Here is a 17,441-nt window from a genome sequence, read left to right on the forward strand (position 1 = left end):
GTTTATCCGTGACACACAAGCACAAAAACAGAGCACACTTTCCACTCTGGAGGAACACCAGCCCCGACTGCTATTCTTTTCAGCTGACAGAAGGGCGGTGCCGCAGGCCGGCCTGCTCTGGTTTGAGAATAGTTAACCATTTGTTTGATAAATATTTAAAGTTCACAGACAAAGACAGCACAGATGTCGGCTGGCCCAGTGTTTATTCAAGATAACGCTGAATTACAAATGCAGAGACATGATGATGACTGTTTGGATAAAAAAAAGACTTTCTTGTCTTTCTGATTTTAAGGAATCTACTTTAAAAAGAACCACTCATCCTGTCCAGCCACACTAACCAAAACATCTATTTCATAAGTGAATTATTAAACCTCTCTGTGACACAGTCATGAGAGGGATTGAGAAATTATGACCAAAAGCTCTGCCAAATGCCTGCTTTCCATTGTGCAGGTTTTTCCACATTACTTCTTGGCAGTTTGGATTTTCCTACAAAGAATGTGGACGATGGGTATTATGCCTATACTTTTACAGTCTTCTTTACAGTCTGTAGCACCATTCCTTTTTAATAGATAGTATGTACATTGCGCATTTATGTATGTGTACAAACACACTTACAGGTTTTTAGACACAGGTAGAGTGGCTGGGAAGCCACCTTGGTTCCAGAGTTGTACCAAAAAGATTCTAAACAATGTGTTAACTTGCTAATGAACTGGTTTACTGACAAAGACTGACTAGGTTCGTTCACATAATGTGAAAGGTTGGGGGACTTTGAGAAAAGGAAAAAATACAGGCTAGTTACATTAGATACATGGGTGAAAAAAGCAAAGAGCAAATAGGAGAAAAACAAAGATAAACTGGATGAAGGTAAATACCATTGCAAGAGTTTTATGACTTCCACCTAGTCAGAAGAAGATAATGTAGCTTCACAACTACTGAGAGGAAACTGACTCCCACACAATGTAAAGTGTGAAAAGAGAATAAACTATAATTGTCTTCTTAGACAACTAGAGTGAGCAAGAGAGAAAAGAAGACAATAACATTGGGAGACTGTGTGGGACTAGCTGGATGGAACAAGTTATCCAACACTGCAGTGGGGAACTTTAATGAAGCACAGCAACACCATATGGAAATGTAAAGAGGAGGGAAAACATTTTATAACTGCTTTACCAACCTCCCTGTTTCTGCCACATTTCAAAAGCAAAGCCTCGATGACCAATCTGCTAAAATTAGAGTAAACCTTTTCCAAGTCTCCAAGGCGAGCTGAAAATTCCCATCATGCATTTTTCATTGTGGCTGTGTCATGGGCTCACTGCTGTGGCCCAGAATGGCCTGTCAACACGATTTCCTCTGTTTGTGATGTCACAGAGCAGTTGGAATCCCACACCTGACTAGAAGCTCTGGGGCTTTGATCTTTTAAAAAAGTACGGCTGGTATTAGTGAAACAGAGTCATCTGAGAATGAGATTAGTATCCATAGGAAAGGAAATAAAAGCAAGTCATTAGTAATTGCCAACAATCCATCAACTGCCAATTTTGAAAACTGATGTAATGTCCCTTATGGTTCACAAAACCCAATAAAGCAACGTACTCAGAAAAGAAGTCCTGGAGACGAGAAAGGCAAGCACACAGGGCTAAATTTGCTAAATTCGTGCTCCGTCTCCGCCTGAACCCAGCGCCAAAGCGGCACGCCCTGCTGTCCCCCACGCGCTGGCCGGCGGTCACGTGGCGGGAGTGCTCCGCTCAGCCGCGCTTCGGCTCCGCCGCCGAGTCCTGCAGCCGCCTCGCTCAGCCAAACGCGGCCCCCACACAGGCTGTCACAGCGGCTGAGGAGGAAGCCAAGCTGTCGTTTCCACTGCTTCGCCCTTATTTACTGCCCCACACATTCCTCCCCCCCACCGCCCTAACGTTTGGGAACTCGGAGATCCTCACGCCTCCCTGCGCCACCAGTACCCCACGCCGGCTAAAGGGGTGGGCCCGTGTGACACGTGCCACAGGTTTGGGCCACGACTGGTTTCTCCTCAATGGTCCCGACATTCCGGAAAAACAAATAAACAAACAGACAAAAAAAGAGAAATAATGGGTGTTTGAAGCAGCGAGCCTGATGCCCATCTGGCCAGGTTGCCTGCCACACTCTGCTGCCCACGAGAAAAATGTTAGCGCAAACTGTCTCTGCATACAAGACAGCAAAGCAAACAAACAGGGGGAGACGGCGTTCGGGCCCGCCCACCCCCATCACTTATTTATCGGCCTGGCAGATGTCCGCATCCTCGGCGGCTCACAATAGCACGGCAGAAACCCAATCACCTCGCTCACAATACAGTCATACTCAACTCGGAGCGGCCGCCACTCGATCCCTCTGGACTCATAGAGGGACAAAAGGACAACTAATGGAGAGAGACATAAATATATAATTCTATAGCTACATAAGAATAGACCCTGTGGGAATACTAGGCTGGGGGTCTGATCACCACAGAGCTCGGTCCACAGTCACCACCTACACTCCGGCCTCTCTACTTTCACTGACGCTGCGAAAGTGTCATCTTTCAGACCGGACATGCTGTCATCTGGATCAGCTCACTGTAGAAAAGAACATGACAAGCAGAGACACACACACACACACACGCACATGCAGACACAGACACAAACGCAAACACACAACCATGACACGGCAGGCCAACGCCACTCCAGATACGGGAGGGATTCCAGTTACATTCCTCCCCTCTCCTCACAAAACAAACGTTATATGGGTGCACTGTGAAGTGTCTAAAGTCACACTTTCCACAGGCTCAAGTCCACACCACTGCCACAACTGAGGCCTAACCAAGGCCCTGACTCATTAAAGATCCCATTGCACATATCACAAAGTGTAGGAGCGTTAACTCTGGGGTCCTGGCCAAATACCTAACATGCCTCTTTTCCATTTGGCCATGTAATCATCCCCCACTCTAATTAGCCACTGTAACTAAATCTTCACCACTCCAGCGCAACTGATGGAGGGTGAGTGCTCTGGCACAAAATGGCTGCTGCACATCACTCAAAGTGAGTGATCGATGAGGTAAGCTAGCCCTACAGAATGTAACGCTTCGCAACACTTAGATGAAAGTTTCTGCATAAATGCTGGTGATTTTCATGACCATTATTTCTAAAGCAATTGAAATTAGGATCCTGCGTTCCTGTTGACAACCATCTGCAGTGCAATCCGTAATCAGCTTCTAAATCCCGATTCTGTTTTTCAGAACTGAATCAGTAATGACTCCTGGGATTTGGCTGTAACTGATTCTTCCTCAGGAACGGCTATCATCATCATGCCAAACTTAAGAGGAGATCCTTGTTCTCGCTGATGCTGCACCCACCAGTTGCTACTGTGAAATGCACTTGAACTCTAAGCTAGGAAGTGGGCAGGCTCAGAAGCAATGCATGCTGGGAAGAGGGAAGAAAAGGAGACACTGCAGCATTTGGCACACCCCTGCTAGGCCCCCATGCAGGGGTGAGAGCCAGGTCTTTCTCACAGGGGTATGACACTATGGCAATACCTGGGATTCAAACCTGTAACCCAAGGCAAAGAACTCACACTGCTCTTCCATGCTGATGGCACAATCATGCACGAAATGTAACATCCCAGCTGATACACAATGGCCATTGGCATTATGCTATGGAAATCCGGAACTAGAGGATTATTTACCATGCTGCTCTAATGAACATGGCACACACAGAGGCAAGGATGTGAATCAGATGTGAAAGAGGAGAGAATACTGCATAGTATTAAATTACAGCTGTGTTTCAACCAAAACGGTGAATCCAATTCTAAATTAGACGGGAAGAGACTGCTGCTGGGTGGTGGGCTTTGAGAGGAGTAACTACTTAAAAAGGCTCCTTCTCAGCACTCAGCTTGGCAGCTACATTGCACGGGCTGACACACCGCCACTGCGCCATAATTTAAAAGCGGGGGCCACACCCAGGTTCACTGAGAGAGAGTAAAAGCACTGCCAGAGTGAACCGGCTGGGAACCTGCACTCCACCCCTCCATGGCCTCCCAGCAGCCAAGTGAGAGGAAGCTGGCCAGGAAGGGGTTAAAGCCCTCTTACTCAGGTCTCATTCACCTACATCATATCCTTTCCTTTCCTGAACCCTGTACAGTGGGGGAACCAGCATGCTGTCTATGTTTCTAAGAATTTCCCTGCTGTTTCCAGGCCTTTGCCTGTATGACTAAGTCAACATCGAGGCAATGCTGGGTCCTGCCTCATGAAAAGAAATTATAACACAGACTGGCTCTTCTATCACTTCGCATCTGCTACAAATGCATTTGGTTTTGCAAAGTAAAGTTACACAAAAAATAAAGAAAGTCATAGAGTGGGATGATGCAACAATCACTACATCTTATCAGTGGTAACTGTTTAATGGGGGATTTGGAATCCCAATGACAGCTGCAGTTTGCACAAGGTTTTAGTGAAGCCTTCTGAATGATGCCATAAATAACTGTGGACAAGATCTGGAAATACTCACACACTGCAATGACAAACACACACAAATATACACGCACACACGCATATGCACAGATAAACAAATATGCATGTAGGCACACACAGAGAGACAAAAAAAACATAGTATGTATATGCACACGCACACGCACACGCACACACACACACACACACACACGCACACACACTTGCCAGTCCTATAGAGTCGTGTGGTGTCCGTCAGCCCCGAGGGTCCTTTTGTGCCCTGACGGAGCTGGTGAAGGTGGGTGGGGGGCAGTGAATCTAGCTCATTGATCCCTCCACTGAAAGCAGCCATTCTCTAAATCAGCTGCAGACTCAATCCTCACCGCCATTACCGGAAGGTGATTGTTTCACGGCCGTCAAAAGGGGAAGACATGCTCTTCACAGGATGGCTTCCCGCCCTTTATTCGGCCTCCCTGCCAATGTTAACATTCAGACCATGTCCAAGGCACAAAAACACAGCTCCTGTTTGTATGCTCCACACTACAACATCTAAAGCAACCACAGGGATTAGTTTAGCAGACTATTTAACAGGGGTACTGAAATGAAGAAATTTTACAGTTAGAATTTTTTTACATCAGATCTTTATTGGCTTGTCCACTCGAGATGGAATGGCTCAAATGTCTGACAGTAACTGAAATTTCTGTGACATTATACAGATGTAAAAAAAAAAAAAAAACTGCACTCCATGTTTTCTGTGACAGAGAGCAAAGACCAGGGAAAGAGAACAAGACCTTTACTGTAAACCTCTTGGTTTCTGCACTTCCATATCTTTCCCCGAGGATCGAAGGTGTATGGGGGGGAAGGTGTATAGGGGGGGTTCCAGTTCAGGTCACCATGCTGCCCTTCAGATTATAGTGTCAACCTGCCAGAGTGACTCAGTATAAATCTAAGCTAGGGGTGGGGACTGTTTTTCTATTTCGCCCTGCTTTGTAGTAAGTGGCTATCCTGACCATGAGCAATTTTCCAGCTGAACTTTCTCAGCTTTTATCAGGCCATAGAGGTGAAGTGTCACTAGTCTGGCTCTGCAAGCGAAACAGTAATTAGGCCTAACTGACTGGGGAAATACGTGCCATATGACTCAATGGGAACACCCCCACAACACACATACTGCAGTGCATACCAAATAGCACCTCTGAAACGCGTTTCTATTTCTGCCAATTAACACCCTATGAATGTGAGCTTTCCCCACTTCCTGCAGGAAAAATCCAGCAGGGCCCTTCTAAATTAGCAACTAAATGCAAAAGAGAGTGTAAGTACTGCCTTGAGCACACACACACACACACACACACACACACAGTTGCATGTACACACAAAGGAACCTCTGCAGAGACACACAAGTGAGAAGACCGATGGTGTTTTCATCAGCACCTTGTGTGGACTCATTCCACACATGCACTCATTCAATAAGCTCTCTTGCCATCTCTCTCTCTCTCTCTCTCTCTCTCTCTCTCTCTCTCTCTCTCTCTCTCTCTAGTGCTATCAAACAATGACAAAACACTGGCAAAGAACATTTCAGTAAGAGTGACAGGGGGACAGAGACACAAATGAGGGAGAGAGAGAATGAAGGAGATGCACGGACAGAAAGTGAGGGAGGAAGGGAGAGGGCACGTGGATGTGCCAGTTACGGAATGGAAATCCAAAAAATGCTGCCAGACAGCAATTAACTCAACCTTCACAGCTGATCAACATTATGCAAACTGAACGTGCATCATAGCGCATCATTTGCTATCAACTGTCATATTCACCATTACCCAAAGTGCGTACAACCTGTTTGCTGCCTCACAAACACAGCGCGTGCTGAGGGGATCTTGCCATTACAAAATGCCCTGCGTTTATTGTAGCGAGGGAACGGGAGGTGGATCTGAGGTGACGGAGGGGGGTGGAGAGGGATCGGATCCTGTTTGTCTTTCACGGCCAGTTCAGAGTGAATGTGCAAACAGAGCGGACACTGGACACAACAGTGGGCAGGAACACCGGTCCACAAGCACTCATTGTTCAGCACAGACCGCTCCGCTGGCGTTTAAGGGAGTGGTTAAACATTAATGAGCCGACCGACAGAATTTTTTTTTTTCCGTTTCCTGGAGTGTTTTATTCACCGATAAGAAACGCAGTAAAAGGCCACCCTGTGAACCCTCTGCTGTATGTTCTCACTCAGCACAGCTGAGGCACGTATCGACAACATGATGACGTTCATACAATGCTGCCGAAAACGTTTGGCTTTCCGCCTGAAGCACGTTCCCATATATCAAAATCCATGCCAATTACCAGGGGGGAGGGACCCCCCACTAGCAGCATGTCCTCCTAAAGAAAATAAACATGGCTGATGAAAGAGAAAGAAAGAGAGTGATCAGGAAAAAAACACTTATTTTGATCTGCTCTTTTGAGTCACTGTGTCAGTTCATCTCAGAACCTCAGGGGGACAAGGTCATTCTAAAACTCAGGAGGAGTGTGGGCCAAAGGCATCCCAGAGTGCAATTCCACCAGCTTGTTGACCCAACACCTTTTCTGGCTTTTTTTTGCCCTGCCTTCAATGTCAGAGTGCAGTATTCCACCTGTTACATGGATACTAAAAGGTGACAGTCTCTGTAACTAATTTATTCCAGAACTGAATGAAATTTATAGCAGTTTGCTATGGCAAAAAGTCAAGCTCAAAGAATACTACAGCAAAGTACTGAGAAACTGAGGCTGAGCTGGGAATTCCCATGATATAAATTCAACCTACAGTGATACAGATACAGCCATACTCAAACAGACGCAGCCATATTTCTAATGCAGTTCAAATACTTGTCAAACTCAGCAATGGATGCAAAAATAATGAGTAGAGCTTGTATGATTTCAGATCCACAGGGAACCCGAGGAGAAGATGAAAAACAGTCCGACTCTACTTGTCACTTTACAACTGCAGCAGCTGCTGTCATGCATTAAATGGGCTCCTGCTCAATATGGAACCCTGGCTCTTTTACACTCAGCCTGACTGTCCATAACCTATCCTCACTGTGACCTCATCGCCATGTGACTGACACACTCCCACTTCCTCCAACATCACCCAGAGCTCTCCCTTCTTCCTATGTATTCCAGCTGTATCAAAGAGGCTTTGCTCCCCCCTCACAGGTTGGGGGTTTGATTCACAGCTGAATCATACCTTTCAAAAATGGCACCCATTACATGCCTGCTGCGCGCTGTCCGGTTTGTGCCTAGACACATTCTTTTATACTTCAAGCTGCTTCTACCGCAGAAATTGAGATAAACTCCAAGCCGATGAGCCTCCCTGGCTCATCCGTAACTGACCTCCTGTACCAGGCAGGGGAGATGAGGGACACATCACAGCAGCTTCACAAAGCTAATGCAGTCCATCGCTGACTCTGATGCGACCGCGGTGGGGTAAGAGGCACAGGCTGCACACACTGACAGCGCTCTCCCTTGCTGCTAATGAGCTCCAGATGACCCTCGTTAGGCTCTGCGAAAGCACGTTATCGGGGAAGTTCCCCATCAGTTTCCACGGAGATGAGATAACACAAACTCAGGAGGGCCCTGTGAGGAATCAGTCTGTCCCAAACTCATGACGATTCTCATCCTGACATAAGAGAAAGCCCAGGACACAGCGCAACCCTGGACACTTTTCTCCACAACCAGCAACTACTAAGTGGCTGACCATTCTGTCACAACAACATAAGCAGGTCCTCCCGAGACTTGCGGAAAACTTTAACACGCCTTCAGCACAAATAGGTGAGTTTCACAAGGTTTAAAGCAAACACAATCACATCCCATTACCTCCTATACACAGACCCCACTTTTGAAATGCAAATTACACTTTTATGCAAGATTGCCCAGCTCAGTATAATTTGTTTTATCACCTGGCAGTTCCTACCATAATCCATTCAGTAGCCATGCAGATTAACCCATGGATCAGCCCCAAAATTACTCCGCTCCAGGGTGGAAGCACAATTGAAAGACTGCAGCTGTCATAAATTAATTGTCACAGGCAAATACTGGCATAGGAGACTCCAGCATGTGTGAACAATGATAATGAAAACATGCAGACGATAGCATTCTCACTGCCACGGTTCAACATGTCAAACTCTGGGATCTTCATCCTGTTTACTCTAACTTCTGCCATGTGCTGCACCTTGATTATGGTAGCCTAAACTGTGGCCAGTCGCAAGAGCACCTTGAAAACTCACCCTTTTTTAAAACCTCACCACCCCCTTCTTAACTGCAGGTCATGTTTTTACATTATAATAAATTATATGACTGTCCTGTTTGACTGTGGTGTTCAGTGTTTTCCCAGTCTGGTGTACCCTGTTTTACTGCTTCAATATTAGTTTTATCCCTCAATCCAGTTTAATCCTTCAGTGCCCATCTCTTTTATGCATTTGATTGCTTTTACTTGTGCATTACACTTCTGATTGCATCTCTGCGAAGTGCTGTGTGTTTGCAAAAGCTCTACATGAATAAAACGTGTTGCTGTTTTTATCATTATTAGAATACATGTTCGATTTTAAATCTACACCTCCAGCAGCCTCATACCTGTTGTTTCTCTCACAGGTGTTAGTTCACCCAATGGTGAATAAGAGGATTCACGTCTGTGCACCACCAGCTCAGTGGAGTGCTGAGCGGGAAGAGGTTAGTCACTGTATTTCAAAGCCCCATGCTTGACCTTCATGTCCCACACATGCCACTCAAAGGCCCTTATTTTCACCATTCTTTCTGCTGCCCTGCTCACAAGGTTCCTAAATATGGGGTCATGTGTTTATTTTTTTAAGCATCACACACCTAGGGCTGATCTTTTACTTGAGCAGCTCACATGAAGTGCTTTTCATAGGGGCACAATAGCTGTGACCCACCTGCCAGTCTTCAATTCCATGACACTCTGATCTTGCGCTGCCTGACTAGGGCGAGACCTAAACACAGGGCAGCGTCACCATGGACACAGTGAAATACGTGCAGCCCTCCTGTACGTTTTGCTGATGCAGATGGAAAAGGCACTGGGCAGAACTCTCACAGATTACAACACCCACACACTCACTCACACACACACACACACTCACTCACACCACACACACACACACTCACTCACTCACACCACACACACACTCACACACACTCTCACACACTCTCACACACTCTCACACACTCTCACACTCACACACTCACACACACACACACACACACACACACACACACACACACACACATTCACTCACTCACACACACTCATGTGCACACAAGCATTTATATGCATACTCACATGCACAACACATGCTCACAAGTACACACTAACCTTCAAAAGCGCACACACAAACTTGCATTTACATATTTCAAACAGCTTTCTTGCTGTGAAGCTCTAAGGCAGTCTGGGTGATGCAACACCACTTCCTCACACATGGATATTGATCATCCAGTATCAGCCAGCTTTAATAATATGCATAATTAACATTCTCCAAAAATCTGTGTCATGGCTTCCACAATAGTTCTTGAGAGTTCTTCCGTAGCTCACTTTCGCTCATACAGTGATATTTCTCACACTACCGGTCATCTGAGGATTTCTTAAAGGTTCAAAAGAATATGTTTTGTATTATCATAAACAGTGATTTTTTTTCTCAAAGATGCCCCTCTCCCAGAAACCTGGCTGACCTACCACAGAGAGGATCATTGCTCCCCGCGCTCTGACAGCGAATGACCTTCTGGCTAAAAATAATCACAGATTTTCACCCCTGCTGTGAGAAAATGAGCAAATAGATTGCAACAAGGTTTCTTCCAATGAGGGAGAGAATACTATGGCAAAAGGTCACATCTGGAGGAAAAAAAAGCAACTATTCTCTCCTCTCCTCTCAACTCGTTACTCCTAGAGCATTATGGGTTCTAAGAGAAGCTCAGATGTTACTTGGATGAATAAGAATACCACATGAAGGGGACATGTATGTGAAGGAAGGAGACACATCCTGCCCTCTAGACCTAGTCTTTCTTCTTTCAGTTCCTATATTTAATTTTCTCCATTCAGTCCCTTCCTGCATCCCTTTCTTGTCATCCATGTTCTCCTTTCTCCATCTGTGCTTCCCTCCCCTCCCACCCACTCTCACACGTACAGGAATGTTCCACTCACCACAGAATCTGTGGTCAACCCCTCCTCTTTTTTTTTTCTTAAACGGCAACCATTTTTTTCCTACTCCAGAGCTAGCAAGAGGGTATTAAACGGGAGAATGTATCGGTATTATGTGGGAACTTCATTTCCCAGAGGGCTTCTGCACTGTGCATAGACAGCTCTCTGTGTGATGTCACTTTCCCATTCACAGATGAGTTTGTTTTTACCCCTTTTCTCTGTGCCATTTGTAGCCAAGTGCGTCTCACTCGAAAACACAACGTGGCTACCTTCAGCTAGTATAGAGCTGACTAGGAAATGCCTGGTACAGGAACACAGAAGCTCCTTTTTGGGCAAAGGGTAGACACTTGAGGGACTGTGATGAACATGAGGCCACTCACACATATTTATATTAAGACAATAGAAAGATTAGACAATTCTTGAGACATACAGGAAATGGGAGGAACAGGGAAAGGTGAGGTGAAGATTTTACAGTAAATTGTATGCCAGTCTGTATGTGTGATAACCTCATATGATCCCAGGTCCAGATCAGGCAGTTATGCCTCCCTGAGGGAAATTACGGGCTCTCTTAACTCCCACAGAGAGTATTCTCCTATGCTCCCTGAGTTAATTTTTTCCATAAACCAATTACCTGTAATTTAAAAAGTTTAAAGGATCAACCACGAATTCCCCTGGCTTTTCTGAATGGCAAAAGTCCCACAATGTGATATACTATTTACATCACCTCACGCTCTGCTATTGGGTTCCTCTCTTGCCCAATCACAGTGTCAGGGCCCTGTTAGCATATGTTACCTCATAACCCCACCCCTGAACCCCATTGACAGAGTCTCACAGACAGAGCGAGGACAGAGGAAGAGGGTGAGAGTGAAAAAAGTAACAGAGAGAAAACAAGTTCTACTTTCAGTTGTTTTTTTTGTTTTTTTTTGCCGTTCCACTGAAACTTGGCGGTGGCGGTGACATTTCCGTCTGATGTGCCAAGTAACTATGGTACTAACCAAAATGAAACATTCCTGCTTAGAACGATAGCACCTCTTCTGCACCGTAACAAAAAGCCTGGAACTACACTACGTGCAGCAAAGGTACTACCAGGAAAGCATACATTTGCTTAACACAGCTGAATCCACACAAAATAAAACAGACACTGTGATACAAATTAGCAAATACGTCCTTACACACACAACACCCCCCCCCCCCCCCCCCCCAATCTTTGTACACGTCAGCCTCCAATGAGGCTGGCCTCTCTCTCGCTGTAGTCCACTAAGCAGTCAGTCTCACTTCTGTGGAGGTTATTAGCCTCTCAGCACATTAAAAATGCCATTTCAAATACTCCATGCATAAAACATAGATGCTATTAACTTTTGTTTCTGTCTGCGACAACCTCATTAAAGTACGAGCCCACAGGAACCAGGTGCCTGAAACGCTGCCCGCAAGCTCTTAAAAGACAGATCACATAAATAAAATGCCAAGTATAATTTTTTAGCTCACAGGGAAATAAAGAGGGTCTAATTAACTATTTTGAACATTCTGGGTATTTTCTCATAATAGCTCAGTTCTCTGTATGACAGTGTCAAGAGGTTACCTCATGAATTCCCCCCTGCAGGTTCTTGGAATAACTCAGATGAAAAAATAATATTTGAGTAGTCAGTACTTATCATAATGTCTTGTTAGGAATGCAAATGGAATCTGTACATTCTCCTTAACAGGGTGGGAAAAAAACGCATGCGACCAAAAATAAAATGGTATTTGTGCTCCGTGGAGAGCGGTGGATCCTGAAGGAGGAGAATGTGATTGGAATTGGATGTAATTACCACACTGTAGAGCAGATGTGACCTCTGACTCAATGAGCTGGGACAGCAACGTCATTCCTCGGGGTCCTTGGGTTGCATGAAAGGGCTTCCAATGGAGGGAACAGGAGGGGTGCAGACCCCCTTTGGGGTCTGGGGAATGATGTCACAGTGTGCCTATCTGCACACACAAACAAAAACACACACACACACACACAGGAAGTGGCACAGCTTCCTCACAGTTAGCCTTCTGCCCACAAAAATAGACTGTGGGACTGATAGAGTTGTACTGCGGAAATTTCACTACCATCTCATCGTCATTTCTGTATTACACAATGTGGATAAGCGGCTTGCAGTCTGAGCCTACTATCTTTCAGGTACCACTCCCTCCAACAGAGACTGGTTCCCCAGAGCAGAAACGACCAGCTGACATAACCATGGCACCAAAAAGCCAATCACCCACAGGACTGTATAGTATAAAAATCAATTATCCTGTCCTGGAGGACTTTTTTGGAAGGCCAGACACTCACCAGTGCATTCCCAGTTCAAGCAGTGCTTTTCTTCATGGACCACACCCTTTCATGTTTGCCACAACCACTTTGTGGCTTCTCCAACTGTGTCTCCCTTAAAACATCATGAGTCACTTCCTCGTCTGTTGCCATGGCGGAATGAAATGTCACTCGAATGCCACTTCATTAAAAACAGCTAAACAGTTCAGTCCCACGGAATTAACAAGGTGTTTGAGCATTAGGTATGATACCGTACTTTTTACTTCACCCTACCCAAACACACACACAGCCCCAGATGAAATATGAAATATTCCAAAATACAAAGCACTAAACAGACAATGAGCCTCACTCATATTCATTGAACATTTATAACGCTGACAAAACCAAACCCATTCACAGTGCGCTCAGTATATAAACAGCATGGAGCTGTGAACAATGTCTCTTCAAAACTACCACTTTGTCCAGCTGCACGCAGAACACAAATGCATGATTAAAGTGTTCTGTTTCAGTATTGCATATCAGAGGAGACCCAGCCTTAAAAAAAAAAGTGATAAATCTGGCCAAGTCCCATATCTTCAACCAGTGCGTCAGGGGTCTGAGAGCTAGTGGCAGAGGCTGCTGTTTGTTTGACGCAATGTGTGTCCGTGAAACAGTGAGCGAGTGCTGGATTTATCATCTGCTATTTGCAAGCGGGTCAAAGTTGATTTGATTTGGCCCAATCTGCAGTGCACTAGAAAAATAATTTACGGCACTGCTTGAATGACTCAATCCCCCACTGTCAGCAAATGTCACAGCTGAAGCTACAAGACAGAAAGCTCACACCACTAAGACAAACAAACTAGACACAAAAAACATCATCTCCTGGAGTCCCAGGCTTGTGTCTGATGCAATTCGAGGGCGAAGACTATACAGACTATTACTGTGTAAACTGCTGGATAAACAGTGCAATTTGCGTTCACCAAAGAGCTAGCCTAGACACGGAGTGTGATGATATTAGTATTGACTTGAGGTAATCAATTGCAAGCATTGGACAGAAGGGTCATCCATACTATTTTCTTTAAAATCCACTGTTACTGAGATGAATGCTCACTGTTCAGATCTGGAGAATATGAAGGCCAGGGCAACACCTTGAACACATCATCATGTTCCTCAAACCATTCCCAAACAATGTGTGCAGTGTGGCAGGGCGCATTATCCTGCTGAAAGAGGCCACTGCCATCAGGGAATACCACTGCCATGAAGGGGTGTACCTGGTCTGCAACGATGTTTAGGTAGGTGGCACATGTCAAATTGACGTCCACATGAATGGCCGGACCCAGGGTTTCCCAGCAGAACATTGCGCAGAGCATCACACTCCCTCCACCGGCTTGTCATCTTCCCATTGTTCCTCCTGGTGCCATCAGTACCCCAGGCGAACGGTGCACATGCACACGGCCATCCGCATACACGGCCATCCACGTAATCTAAAAGAAAACGGGACTCATCGGACCACACGGCCTTCTTCGCATGCCCATTGTAGGAGCTTTTGACGGTGAACAGGGGTCATCATGGGCACTCTGACCGGTCCGCAGCTACGCAGCCCCATACGCAGCAGGGCGCGATGCACTGTGTGTCGTGACACATTCCTCCCATAACCATCATGAAAATTTTCTGTGACTTGTGCCACAGTAGACCATCTGTCGGATCAGATCGGGATAGCCTTCGTTGCCCTTGCGCATCGATGAGCATTGGGTGCCCAACACCCTGTCGCCGATTTGTGGTTTGTCCCTCCTCGGACCACTGTTTGTAGGTACTCACCAATGCTGACCAGGAGCACCCCACAAGCCTTGCCGTTTCAGAGATGCTCTGACCCAGTTGTCTGGCCATAACAATTTGGCCCCTGTCAAAGTCGCTCTGGTCTTTGCTCCTGCCCATTTCTCCTCCATCCAACACGCTGAGTACGAGAACTGATTGTTCGTTTAGCATCTAATCTACCCAGACCTTGACATGTGCCCTTGTTTGGAGATGATCAACATTATTCGGTTCATCATGGTGTTTCAGGAGGGCATCATATCTATACAACTTTAAGTACCAGAAACCATTCTGATTTCCAAGAGCTGTGAGCAGAGGGCCAGCTGCTACACCTGCGTGATACTTAAATTTGTGGGAGAAGCTAGAAGTCTTCTAGCTAGAAGTCCAGACCTTATGGTCACCTATCAAGACGTAGTTCAGTAAAATTTGCAGCATGCAGCATCTTGCAGCCATGCAGTTACTTTTCTGTCTTCAGGCAGGTATTTTAACCAACAAGCAAATAAAAACAGAAGGAAAAAAACTAAATTCATATTGCTTACCGCTAATAATTACAGTTTACCCATCAATAACCGATGTAACATATGCTTCACAATGCATTAAAATGGCCACATCCAGGACGATATTAATATGAGTCATTAACATTCATATTATAGGCCCTAAATGTCTTTAAAAAATGTTAATTCGGACACTGCAAAAACTTAAGGCTTTACAGCACTGATCTCCTAAAAAGACTGAAAACAACTCAAATATCAGGATCAGAAACCGTTACTAACTGTGTATAAAATCTACCGATCAAAAAATTTGAGTTTATGCAGTTTATGCAGAGACTTGCTGGTCTCCCTCTCCTATTGTGTCACGTACCAGATGCTTGGTCTGGATTGTCCGATTATTCGTCGCAAAACCTGATTTACACAGGCTAACACTTCAGTAAGAAATACACTTGTCTCCCAACATTGTCTATCTTAAATGTCAACTTGTCTATCGTAAAACCTACAAAACTTAAAAACAATAATCCCGTGAGCCGCGAGGCTTGCTTAAACAGCAGAAAATACAAGACCGAAAGTGCTTACACAGAACTAGGCAACGTTAACTGACCACTTACTATCTAACTCTAGCGAATTTACTGCTTGCGAAACTCGGACCAGTCGCTACAAACCCACATCCCTTACGAAAGCAGGAAAACGGTGGGACATAAACCAACAGCTTTTTCCTCAATGTCTTGCGACCTGCCCGTTCTCGTACCTCCGTCATTCAGTAGACATTCGCAGATCGACAAACACCGCGACACCGCTGTAGGTGGCAATACTGTAGATCAAGATGCATACATCTTATTGCGTATAGAACCAAGACAATACACAAGACGTATTCGTGCAACACGAGCGTACCGATTTTCCCCACGAATATCCATGATGGGACAGAAGTACACTAGTCTAACTGCACACAGCATGGGATGCAAACACACGCATCAATAGAATGAGCATTTAGATTATCGCAGAAACGAGAAAAGACATACAACTAAACTCACACAACGCTCTTCGCGACACTTCTACAGTCTGCCGACGTTTCTCTTCATGTAAGTGTAGCACGTCCAACGCAGCGGAGCGTCCGAATTCCAGTTCCTAGTGCGGATTACTTTTCGTCTTCTTTTCTTATTGCTGAACAAGTACCTTAATGTCTCGCATCTTGACCAAAAACGGAACAAAGAGTAGCAGAATTCGACAAGTAAACTGATGAGTTTGTGGTCAATACGGCTGGCTGAACGTGGAAGTGCAACAGTTATCTAGCTGTCGTTGGTAGCAGTAGGAAATGTCCTTTCGCAGTTCTTGTAGCAAGCTACATTAGCTAAAACAAGCAGTTTGTTTTTAAACATAGAGGAGTGCAGTAAAATGACTACACAAACGTAAAAAATAGATGCGAGACAAAAAATAAACAAAGTTTGAAAACAAATCTGTTTTTTATTATTATTTTTACACGATCTATTTACTCGTACGCTTTCATTTATTTAAGAGGCAATCCCTTCTCCAACTGCTCCACACTTCCATCTCCATACAGACTTCAGCCACCCGCAGCAGAACAATTCCATATAACTTGTTAATGGACGCTTCCATTCCTTTTATAGGGGGATACATCTATAGAAAATAATTATTTCACACATGCAGCGTGATAATGTGTACATTTTAGCATCCGGTGTATGATTTTATACATATTGTCAACTTAGTTATCTTGAGGCTAAAGCATATGTGCGGTTTGTAGGTATAGTATAACCTGGCATTTCCTTGAGGTCCCTCGGCAGTGAAAATAGATCCCTTCAACAAACAAACGCACACAGGCAGATAGGCACATACACGCGCGCGTACACACGGAGTTGTCTTCAGCAACACGAAATCGAGCGGAGACCTATCATAAATACAGAAGATCCAAATTACAACAAACAAATACTTAATAGTATGGCTTTGCCTTGAACAACATCACTGATGGGTTCAACATGGGTTATATAAGGGTTTCTCATAATGTGATGGGCCAGTTGCAGCACGTATTTGCTGGCAATCATTAATTTTAACTGGTTGGGAAATGAATTTTTTATTAATTCGTATATTTCTTCTAGTTTTACTTACTGACTGCAGTTAGACTGAGGGGGGTATCTGCATTCCCTTGCACTTCTTCGGTTAATGTGTTACACACGATATGAAGATACTGTAGTACTACAATTGCTTGCATATGCATATATAAATTGCATACAGTACAATCAAGTGATT

General features: G+C 45.0%; 1 protein-coding gene across 1 annotated transcript in view; it reads right to left on the reverse strand.

Moving 5' to 3' along the window:
* The window catches only part of LOC118787011 (hippocalcin-like protein 1), a 36,624-nt gene extending 19,933 nt beyond the window's left edge, over positions 1-16,691 (reverse strand). The window contains exon 1 of the mRNA XM_036542393.1: positions 16,211-16,691. The gene's annotated coding sequence lies outside the window, so the exon portion shown is untranslated. The remainder of the gene's footprint in view (positions 1-16,210) is intronic.
* Positions 16,692-17,441: the final 750 nt, after the last annotated feature.

This window comes from Megalops cyprinoides, chromosome 12 (genome assembly GCF_013368585.1).
Source record: "Megalops cyprinoides isolate fMegCyp1 chromosome 12, fMegCyp1.pri, whole genome shotgun sequence".
Lineage (NCBI taxonomy): Eukaryota > Metazoa > Chordata > Actinopteri > Elopiformes > Megalopidae > Megalops > Megalops cyprinoides.